This window comes from Mustela lutreola, chromosome 8 (assembly GCF_030435805.1).
Source record: "Mustela lutreola isolate mMusLut2 chromosome 8, mMusLut2.pri, whole genome shotgun sequence".
Taxonomy (NCBI): Eukaryota; Metazoa; Chordata; class Mammalia; order Carnivora; family Mustelidae; genus Mustela; species Mustela lutreola.
This window is the reverse complement of record NC_081297.1, coordinates 135,315,367-135,325,586: the sequence shown is the minus strand read 5'-3', so window position 1 is coordinate 135,325,586 and position 10,220 is coordinate 135,315,367. Positions and strand designations below refer to the sequence as shown.

Sequence of the window (10,220 nt, the reverse complement as noted above, 5' to 3'; positions counted from 1 at the left end):
TAAACTTCTTTCTAAGTACCCAGCAGAATCACGAGCAGGTGGACAATGACGTGAAACCTGCATTCGGTCCCATGTTGGCCACTACCTCCTTGCCCCTGGTTACCCCCTCCTGGAATCTCCATTGTAACCCCCATTCTTCACCACCACTAGAATTTCCCAAAATGAAGATATGAGCATGTCTCATACCTTCTCCCCTGCTTAAAATCCTTTGATGACTCCCCTCTGCTCTCAGGATAAATTTGTCACATTTGCTTGTAAGGACGGTCACAAACCTGACCCATGCCTTCTTCTCCAGCTTCACAATCCCCGTGCCCCACCCACCCAATCCCTATAGTCCAGTCATTCTGAATCATCTGGTCTTTCCCCAGATGTAGGATTGCCAAATAAAATACGTGGTGCTGGGTTAAATGCAAATTTCACAAAGACAATGACTGACTTTTAGTTTAAGTGTATCCCAGGTATATTTGGGACATACTTAATGTAATATATTATTCATTGTTTATCTGACATTCACATTTAACTAGAAAATCTCCCTTTTTATTTGCTAAATCTGACATAAATCTGGCATCCCTAGTCCAGCTGGATCCTGATTTCCCTTACCTCTGGGCCTTTTAAAAATGTACCAACCTGGGGCACCTGGGTGGCTCAGTGGGTTAAGCCTCTGCCTTAGGCTCAGGTCATGATCCCGGGGTCCTGGGATTGAGCCCCGCATTGGGCTCTCTGCTCAGCGGGGAGCCTGCTTCCCTTCCTCTCTCTCTGCCTGCCTCTCTGCCTACTGTGATCTCTCTCTGTCAAATAAATAAGTAAAAATCTTTTTTAAAAACATGTACCAACCTGGAGCACTTGGGTTGCTCAGTCAGCAAGTGTCCAACTCTTCATTTCAGCTCAGATCTCGATCTGAGTTCATGAGTTCAGGCCCCATGTTGGGCTCCATGCTGGGTGTGGAGGTTATTTAAAAAAAAAAAAAAATTATCACCCTTTAGCTACAACTCCAAACTTTTTCCTCCGTCACTGTTTGGCTAATTCACTGAGTTAAGGACACCAAAACTACATGTTCACCTTCATATTGTACCATTTTGGCTGGGCTGTGGCTACCAAGTCAGTAACTATATTTCTAAGCTCCCTACATCTGGGCAGTTTGGTGGTGGGGAGGTGGGCTGTGACTAGATCTTACCTCTAGAATGTGAGAATAAACATGCATGTCACTTCTGGCCCAATGTGGCTAAGAAGCAAGTGTACCTTTTCCTTCCTATTTTCTCACCTGACAACTGCAAGTAGAGGACTCCAAATCCTAGGAGATGGTGGAACTGCCAGATGGAAGGAGTCTGGATCCTTGAATCACAATGATGAAGGTCACCCAGAGACCAATCATACTGGCAATTCTGTGAATGAGAAGCAAACTTCCATCTTGTTATCACTCAAGTATGGGGGTTTGTTTGTTACAGCAGCTAGCATCATCTTGGCTAATCTGCCCATCATTTCGGTCTTGGCATTGATATCTCTCCCTCATAAATGATTCCTCAAACTGGGTTAGTGGACCTCTTAATGTGCTCCCATAGCATACCATCCATCCTTACTTTGTCAGTAACACCTACCATGTGGTATTGTAAGAGACTCTACTTGTCTGGATAGATTTCCTACTGAACCAAATGTTTCTTGGAGGTAAGGACAATAGTTGTTTTGGCCACAGTTACATCTGCAAAGCATAACATTGTCAAATGAACAACTAAGTAGTGTCTCTTTGATTGTATTGGGTCTGCTTCCTGATTTTTAAAAGTGAAGTGGCAGATAAGTGATTTCTAAAATTCCTCTAAAACATGTAATTCAGGAATTATGAATATAACTGAAGAAGAAATCTATGGGTTTTGCTTTCCCAGGACCCTATTTTCTATTGGGGAGTAGAAAACCATTCCCATGGTTCTGGTGAGCTGGGAATCTTTGGGATTCATGGCACCAAGCCCCAACCTTTCATTACCACAGAAGAAGGTCGGTGGCCTGGAAGGAACACTGGTGTTCCATCCTCCTACAACAGTGATTGGTCAGAGACAGGACCAAGAGCCAATCCAGATTCTTCCCTTGGTTTATAAATACATGTTGGAACACAGAAGCTATTTTTTCTACTGGGGATTCTACTATTTTTTCTACTAGGGATGTGCATGGGGGCCTCTTCATAGCAATCTGCTCCATTATTAGAGAGTGTGTCTGTAAAATGAAACTAACACACAAAGGAAATCAGAGCAAGAATGAAGGAAAAAATAGAACCCCGATATCATTTTCTAAGTTCCTGAATCTAGCTGTGCTTGAAGCCAACCACCTCTGGACTTTCTTCCCACTTGTGTGAGCCAATAAACACTGATTTTGGCTTAAGCCAAATCTTAGATTTTGTCACTTACTTCCAGAAAAGTGCCGACAAATGTAAAAATAGTAGTTTTTGTGGGTTTAAAGTACAATATAACCAGAATCATACACTCTTTTGCATAAAGTAGGTATAAGTTATATAAAACAAAGTTTACTGCATTGATTAGGATGAACTAACAATAGACAAAATGAGTGTCCTCACATTTAACACAAGAAGTGAAGCATGTGTCTATACTATTCTCTAAAAGGAAAGTACTTAGAAAAACATTTTTAAGGGGTGTCTGGGTGTGCAGTCGGTTAAGCACCCGACTCTTGGTTTTGATTCAGGGTTGGGATCTATGGGTCATGAGATCAAGCCCCGCATCAGCCTCAGCACTCAGGGAGGAGTCTACTTTAGACTCCCTCTCCCTCTGCCTCTCCCCCCTCAAATAAACAAGTAAATCTTCAAAAAAAAAGAAAAATAGAAAATCTTTTAAAATTCAGTTTCATTCTATAAGAACAAACCTAAAAATAGTTAAACTATGTAATTTTAAAGATTTGGAGAGCTTCTGTCAATAGGCACTTGTTCTTTCCTTATTTTCATGCAGTAGTGGAGGAAGATCATTTTCAAGCAAACTGTCTGATGACTAGCTGTAGGGAAACCACATTGAGGCAGCTGCCAGCTTATGATAATGCCTTGGTAACCAAATCTATGCCCTCCCTGTCCTCAGGGCTGCCAAATGACCCAGGAATAGACATACCTTACCAAGCCAGGGTAATCACCTTCTGTCTACCTGTAGCGTAAAGCTTAGACAGAGACACAGACAGAATCGAGGTACCGGGTCCCATGAAGAACCCATTCAAGAGAGAAGGAACATAAACCTTGCTTCTGTATTTCAGAGGAAGTGCTTGTTTCTGCTTTTCTGATTCTTGATTGTCTATTTACTCCACCATCCCTGTGAGCTTCCCAACATCTGTTTCCAGAATGGTTTTCTGTGATTAGACAGCATTGGGTTTTTTACTGACAATTAAAGAAACTTCACTGATTCACTTGGAGTGAGACAGGAGTATATTTTTTAAAGTGGGTATCAGATATCATTTCTCCTGGAGTCCATCAACCATGCCCTGCTGCCAGCATCCCACTCCTGAATGAGCCACTCCTCTGCCCTCCACCATGTTGAGGGACAGCCCCCTCTTACCATCGCCAACATTCTGAAACTCAAACCCCCAACTGGCCTCAAACATGGAAAACTTTCCAGAGTTGCAACTTGTTATATCATTCGACACAGTTACACAGAGTAGTTTATTTAGCAATTTTGTTGTGCTTTCCCCCTTCTCAAATTTGTCTGCTCCAGGGTAGGATTTTAGTTTGGCCTTTATGTCCTCCAAAATTTTATGTTTTTCATAAAACAAACAAACAAACTCTTACAGGGAAATTAACTAGAGGCAGCTTTAAAATATCAGTTTGTTCTTGCTTCTAGCCTTCAAGATTCAGAGCTACTAGAAGTCAGAGTCCCAGTAGCCCGTTTGCATGGAAAACCTGATTTGCATTCCTGTCTTGGAACACCAAGCATTAAGACAGGCACACCTGGGTTTCTTGCTTCTTTCTTTTCTTTCAAGGTTGTTTCCCTCCCTTGAGAATATGGTACCTTCTTTGACACATCTAGACTCCTCTGCAGGTTATAGGACACCAAGAATCATCTTGATCTATTGTTCCTCTCCAAACTCTATCAATAATTCAAAGTCAAAGAGAATAATCCAGAAGAGAAATAAATGCTTCTCTTTGTCTCTAGAATCCTTTCTAGGCATCTGGCGCTCCTCACACAGCTGAGATGGACAGGCCATCTGCTACAGGCAAATAGGAAACAGGCCTCCATTCAGGTGGTCTGCTGCTTGGTGTTCATTGTAGGCCAATGAGCAATAACAGCTGTCCAGCAAGGAGGCCGACACACTCCTGGTGTAGACAATGCAAAGAAGTCCTACCCTAAGGCTGCCAGCATTCTATGACGTCTTCCCACAACATCACTCAACTGGCTGCCAAGAGGGAGAAGGGACTGTCTTTCTTCACTGAGTAGGTCACATTGAGTTGGCCAACAAAAACCATTCAAAGGCCGTGTCCACACTTGGACAGTCATCCTGGCTGAAGAGCCAATCCTTCTGTAAATAAGAAATCTCACTCAGGCAGCCTGGGGTTTGGAAAAGAAAAGGAAACAATGACTGGTTGGTTGACTGACTGCCAGAATGTGCCCCAAAACTATACTGGGGAAAGAGTGGGGGCAGCAGCTCCTCGGCTCCACCAAATACTTGGAAATCACTTCATATTTTGAGTCTCTTTCCTTACCTGTAAATTGGAAGGCTGAATAGGATCTTGGAGACACAGAATACTGGAGAATGACTGGTGAGCTGACCTAGTCCTTCACATTGCAGACACTCCAGTAAACTGAGGCTGATTCATATGTCCAGAAAGTGTTTCTTGAGGCCTGTGATGTGCCAGGTAAAGTGAGCAATGCTAGGGATAAAACAAAAGTACCTTAAGCCTCTCCCTTCAAGGTGTTTCCAGTACATTAGGGAAGGGGAGAGATCTGGATTGAGTCATCAGTCAGATAAATATTTAACACAAAGTGAGGAGTTCTGTGAAGAGGGACTTAGTGTTCTAAGAACATATTTCAGATGAACCTGACCAAGTCAGCAACTATATAGGGAAATCCTTTCCTAATCCTAATCCGTTCTAAGAACTGAAGGAAGGATAGTCTTTAATGAAATGAACAGTGGGTAGGATGGGGGGGGGGGAGAAAGAGTCAGAAAGAAAGCATAAGCAAAGGCCCTGAGGCAGGAGGTAGCAGGAGACATTCAGAAACATGACAGCAGCTAGGGTATAGTGGGCCAGAACAGAGAAAGATAGGCAGACACTGGAGCAAAATGAGACCAGAGAGGAGGCAGAAGTCAGTCCAGCAGGGCTGGGAAGCATTTGTCTGGTAGGCAAAACTCTAAGATGGTGTACAAGATACCCATGCCCCGAAATCCCCTCCCTTTGAGTCAGGGTAGGCAAGACCTGTGACTACAATGGGATATCACTCTATAATTATGTTACATTTAATAGCGAGGTGGTTTTGCAGATGTAACTAAGATTATTAATCAGTTGTCCTTGAGTTAATCAAAAGGGAGATGATCCTGGGAAGGCCTGATGTGATCAGGTGAGTTCTTAAAAGGAACGAGCAGCTGCAGCAGACACTGTCCTGGTGGCCTTCTGGAAAGCAACTGGCCATGTTGTGAGCTGCCTATGTTGTGAGAGGGCTCCCTGTGGCCCGGTCTTGAGGGCAGCCTCTAGGAACAAAGAGTAATCCTCAGATAACAACCAGCAAGAAAATGGGGGCCTCTGTCCTCTAACCTCAAGTAAATGAGTTCTATCAACTACCTGCATGAGTTGGGAAGAAGATCCTGAGGGTTAGGTGAGGCCACAGCCCAAGCCAACCCCTTGATTTCTGCCCTGTGAAACCCTGAATGGTGAACCCAGTCACCCTACACTCAGACTTTTCACCTGCAGAAGGTGAGCTAGTAAATGGGTAATATGTCCCCAAGGCAGTGGCAATTTGTTATATTTCAACAGAAGTTAATATAAGTCTTTAAGATTTTGCTATTTACCTTTAGAGCTAATGCTAATGGATGTCATTGAAGAATTTTAAGGAGCGTACAGAAAGGGATAACAGAATGACATTGGGTTTCTGAAGATCCTTTGGCTGCTGTATGAGAATGAATTGGAAAGACAAGAGCTCAGGAAGGAGACAACAGATGAAGGTGGTCCTGGTGGTGGGAACGGTGTTGACCATGAGGGCAGGTAGATGGAAAAGATAGCCAGATAGGAAGAGAAGAAAACCCTCAGACTCTTATCTTTATAGATTTATACTGAAATGTTTGCTTCAAAATAATCCAGAGGGTGGGTGGGAGTAGAAATGAAGCAAAATTTGTCATGTTTTAATAATTTCTCAATTAATAAGTACATTGGGTTTCCTATACAATAATCTCTATTTTGTGCCTATACAAATGTATCAGTTTTAAGCTAAAATGTATACACAGTGAAACACAAAAATCTTAGGGACACAGTGGGAGAAATTTTGACACAAGCATAGACTCTCATGACCCACACTCCCTCTCACTCCAGAAAGCTCCCTCCACCTCCATCCCGCTATTCTCAGCCTTCTATCCAGAGGCAACTACTGCTCTTCTGATGTCTATCGTCATAGGTTAGGGTTGCCTATTTGAGAGCTCATATGATCAGAATCACATGACAGAGTCTCTTCTGCGTTTTGTGAGATTCACCTCGGTACTTTTGTCTCCTATTAGCAGCTGATTCCTTATTATTACTTTTTATTCTATTGTAGGAATATCTTAGTTTGTTTAATTATTCTATTGATAGATGGACAGATGGGTTATTCCTTATTTAAGCAATTATGAATAAAGCTGCTATGAAATATACTTGTGCAAGTTTTAGTTTCTCTTGGGTGGGTTTTCTGGTAAATGTGTGTCTCATTTTATAATAAACCAACACACAGGTTTCCAAAGTGGATGTGACTTTTCACTCTCACCAGCAAAGAGGTTTAATTGTTTCTTCTAGAGCACCAGGAGAATGCAGGGAAGGGAAGAAAGGGTTTTGCTTTGTGGTGGCCCCACTGTCACAGCGAGAGACCTCCTGATGTCCTCTACTGAGAGACAGGGCAACATGGCTGTGTGGGGACTTGTCAGAAGAGTGGGGAGAGTGTCGCTTTGCACCGGGGCCCTGGAAAACAAGAAAGGGTAAACAGATATAACGAAATTCCTAGGGACAGTGTAAAGACCCATCAGTGGTTTTTTGCTCTGAATTCAGGGTGCCACACTGCCTTGTTATGTCATTTTTCCCCCCAGAAGTACACACATCACTTGAATTTTGGCACAAAGAAACTAAATGTTTAGATTCACCCAGAATCTGGTGAGATATGTAGCCGAGATGAAAAACAGAGGGACAGAAGAGTGATGGAAATGCAGGCCAAGGCACATTCAATGGCTGAGTGCTTTGTGAGTAAGGAGTCACCTTGAGATTGTAGGTGCCAGATGCCAGCAATAATGGGGGGGCTAAACAAAAGGGACATTTTTTTCTGACTCACATAAAAGAAGTTGGTAACAGCTGCATATCTCGTGTCCTTGGTGCGTGTCATCACGATGAAAAGGAGCACACGCGAGTAGACACTTTTCTGGAGGGCAGAATTGACCTCAACTGAATAAAGGTCATATGTGAAAAGCTCAGCTACTATCAGACTCAGTGATGAAAAACTGCCAGCTTTTCCTTTAAGATCAAAAACAAAGAAAGATGCCCACTCTTGCCACTTCTGTGCAGCATAGGCCTGGTAGTCCTAGCCAGAGCAGTTAGGAAAAAACAAAAAAGTAAAAGTCATCTAAATCAGAAAGGAAGAAGCAAAATTATCTCTTTTTTGTAGATGATATGTAGATTTCATATGTAGAAAATCCTACACCCACATGAAGATGGCTATCACTAAGAAACCAATATAATGACGTTGCAGAATACAAAATCAGTACACCAAAATTAGTTGTGTGTTCTATACTCTAACAACAGCAGAGGAAATTAAGAAAATGATCCCATTTAGGATAGCATCAAAACGAATAACGTGAGAGTAAACTTGACAAAAGACATAAAGGTCTTATGCACTGAAAACTGTAAGACACTGATGAGGGAAACTAAAGAAGACACAAATAAATGGAAAAACGTCCTGTGCTCATGGATTAGGAGAGTAAATATTCTTAAAGTTTCCTATTACCCAAAGCACTCTACAGAGTCAATGTAATTCCCCTTATGTATCAAAATTTAAATGTATTTTTGATACCAAAGTTCCCCATTTTAGAATTTATCCTATAGAGATAATCACACAAGCACATAAAGATGTATGATCACCATAGAATGTTTTAGAATAGGGAGAAATTACGAACAATCTACATGTCCATTACAACGGAATAACACATTAACACATAGTTATTAACATGTTTACGAAGTTCGTCATCAACATATTAAAATGTTCACAGCAAATTAATGATAAAGTAGCAATTACAGAATATAGTGTACAGTACACTCCTTTAAATGCAATATCTCTATAGGAACATTGGGTGGATGTGCCAATATTCCTATACAGAGATATTAAATTTATCATCCACCCAATTCCTGAAATCTGGGATTTCTTCCTTTTAATTTTCCATGATTTCTACACTTTTTTGATAGGGAAAAAGAACTTGTTTTGGAATAAAGCAAAAAAAACAAAAAAAAAGATACAGCAGCTTCATTTTGGAGCAAGCACACGAGTGAGTGAACAAGAGGAATGACCTACGCAAGATGCATACCCGGAATGCGGTTCTCGGGAAGAAAAGCCCTGTAAAGTAACGGTGCATAAACTTTGTCATGGTGCTAAGGAGACTACTGGTGAGATTGGCCAGATCTTGAATCACCTACCTTTCCTCCGGCTCCACTCACCTCTGCCCGAGTTCAGCTTCAAGTTCCCCGTTTGTAGAACAGGAGTTTTCTTTAGTAACCTGCCTGTAATCACAGAGATAACAGGTGGAAAACCCCTGAACTTGAGCCAGTGTAACCTACCGGGGGCTATGCATAGCCAGTCCCTTAGACAGCCCTGACTCTGCCCAGGAGAGCTGACGGACCTCACTCTGGCTCCCTCCCTCAAACTCTAACACATTTCTAACACAGCCCCTGAAGATTTTGCTGCAATTCTATCTTGGTTATTAGCCTTTCGCTTTAAACTTATTCTGTCACATATGGCTATTTACGTCGAAATTAATCAAAATTAAATAACGTTTAAAAATTTGGTACTCCGGTCACACCTGCTGCTTTCCCAGCACTCTGAGACCATGCACAGTGAGTGGCTGCTGTATTGGGAAATGCAAACATAAAATATTTCCATCATCACGGAAAGTTCTGAACGCTCAGAGGCCAGGGATGGTGCCCAGGTCACCACGTGTTCTTAGCAGAGAAGTATCTAAGACCCAGAAAACCCCCACTGAGTGAGTGAGGGATTCATGATGTAATCCATCAGGGCCAAGCAAACGGATGCTAGGTGGGAAAGGCATTGAGCAGGAGCTAACTTTTCAGCCAAGTCCCAAAGGTAATTATGTAAATGGGTGGGTCAAGAGGAGGGTAGAGCATTCCGGATGAGGAAAAGACTGATTTAGTGAGAAATGTGAAAGGGAATTGGCACCATTAGGCTATTGTTCTCAAGTTATTTTCTTGCTGCCAATTAAAAATCATCTTAGGCGGTGTTTTCTTATCGGACTTCCTCCCTGATTTGGTATTATTGTAAGGTCTGCTCTGACTAATTGGGCCCTTGGCAGTTCAACAGGCAATTTTTTAAACCTTTTCATTTTATTTTGTTTCATTATTAATTTTTGATTGCAGATGAAATCATAGACTCCAGAGAACTGAAAGAAGTTTTCCAAGAGAGACGTTCAACCCAGATGCCCACTAGTGATGTGTTCATATAGTCATTGTCAAAATGGGTGTTTCCTAAGCTGTCCCCATGTGGAGGGAGTGACAGCTGGATTCTGTGGAGGATCTTTGTTCAAACCCTCAGGCAAGAGATTCCCAGACCAGTTACTGCTTGGAGGCATAAAAACAGAGTTGATCCCAAATTAATTCTAAAAATCATTGGCTTTTTGTCTGTTTGTTTTTTTCAAGTTCACTGTTAATCCAGACTACATGGAGTTGAAACACAGCTCTACCACTTACTAGCTATGCGACATTTCTGAACCTCTTTCCTCTTCTGTAAAATGGGGATAATATAAGTGTTACACATATGAAGTAAGGTACTGTGTGTGCAGCGTGTAGTTCAGTTCCA

General features: G+C 42.0%; 1 long non-coding RNA gene across 1 annotated transcript; it reads right to left on the bottom strand.

The window, feature by feature from the left end:
- Positions 1 to 4,684: 4,684 nt before the first annotated feature.
- LOC131838009 (uncharacterized) lies at positions 4,685 to 8,882 on the bottom strand. The gene is made up of 3 exons (XR_009356409.1): positions 8,828 to 8,882; positions 6,921 to 7,111; positions 4,685 to 4,846 (listed from the first exon to the last, which is right to left on the bottom strand). It is a non-coding gene; the product is annotated as an uncharacterized LOC131838009 (long non-coding RNA).
- Between the last annotated feature and the right edge of the window lie 1,338 nt (positions 8,883 to 10,220).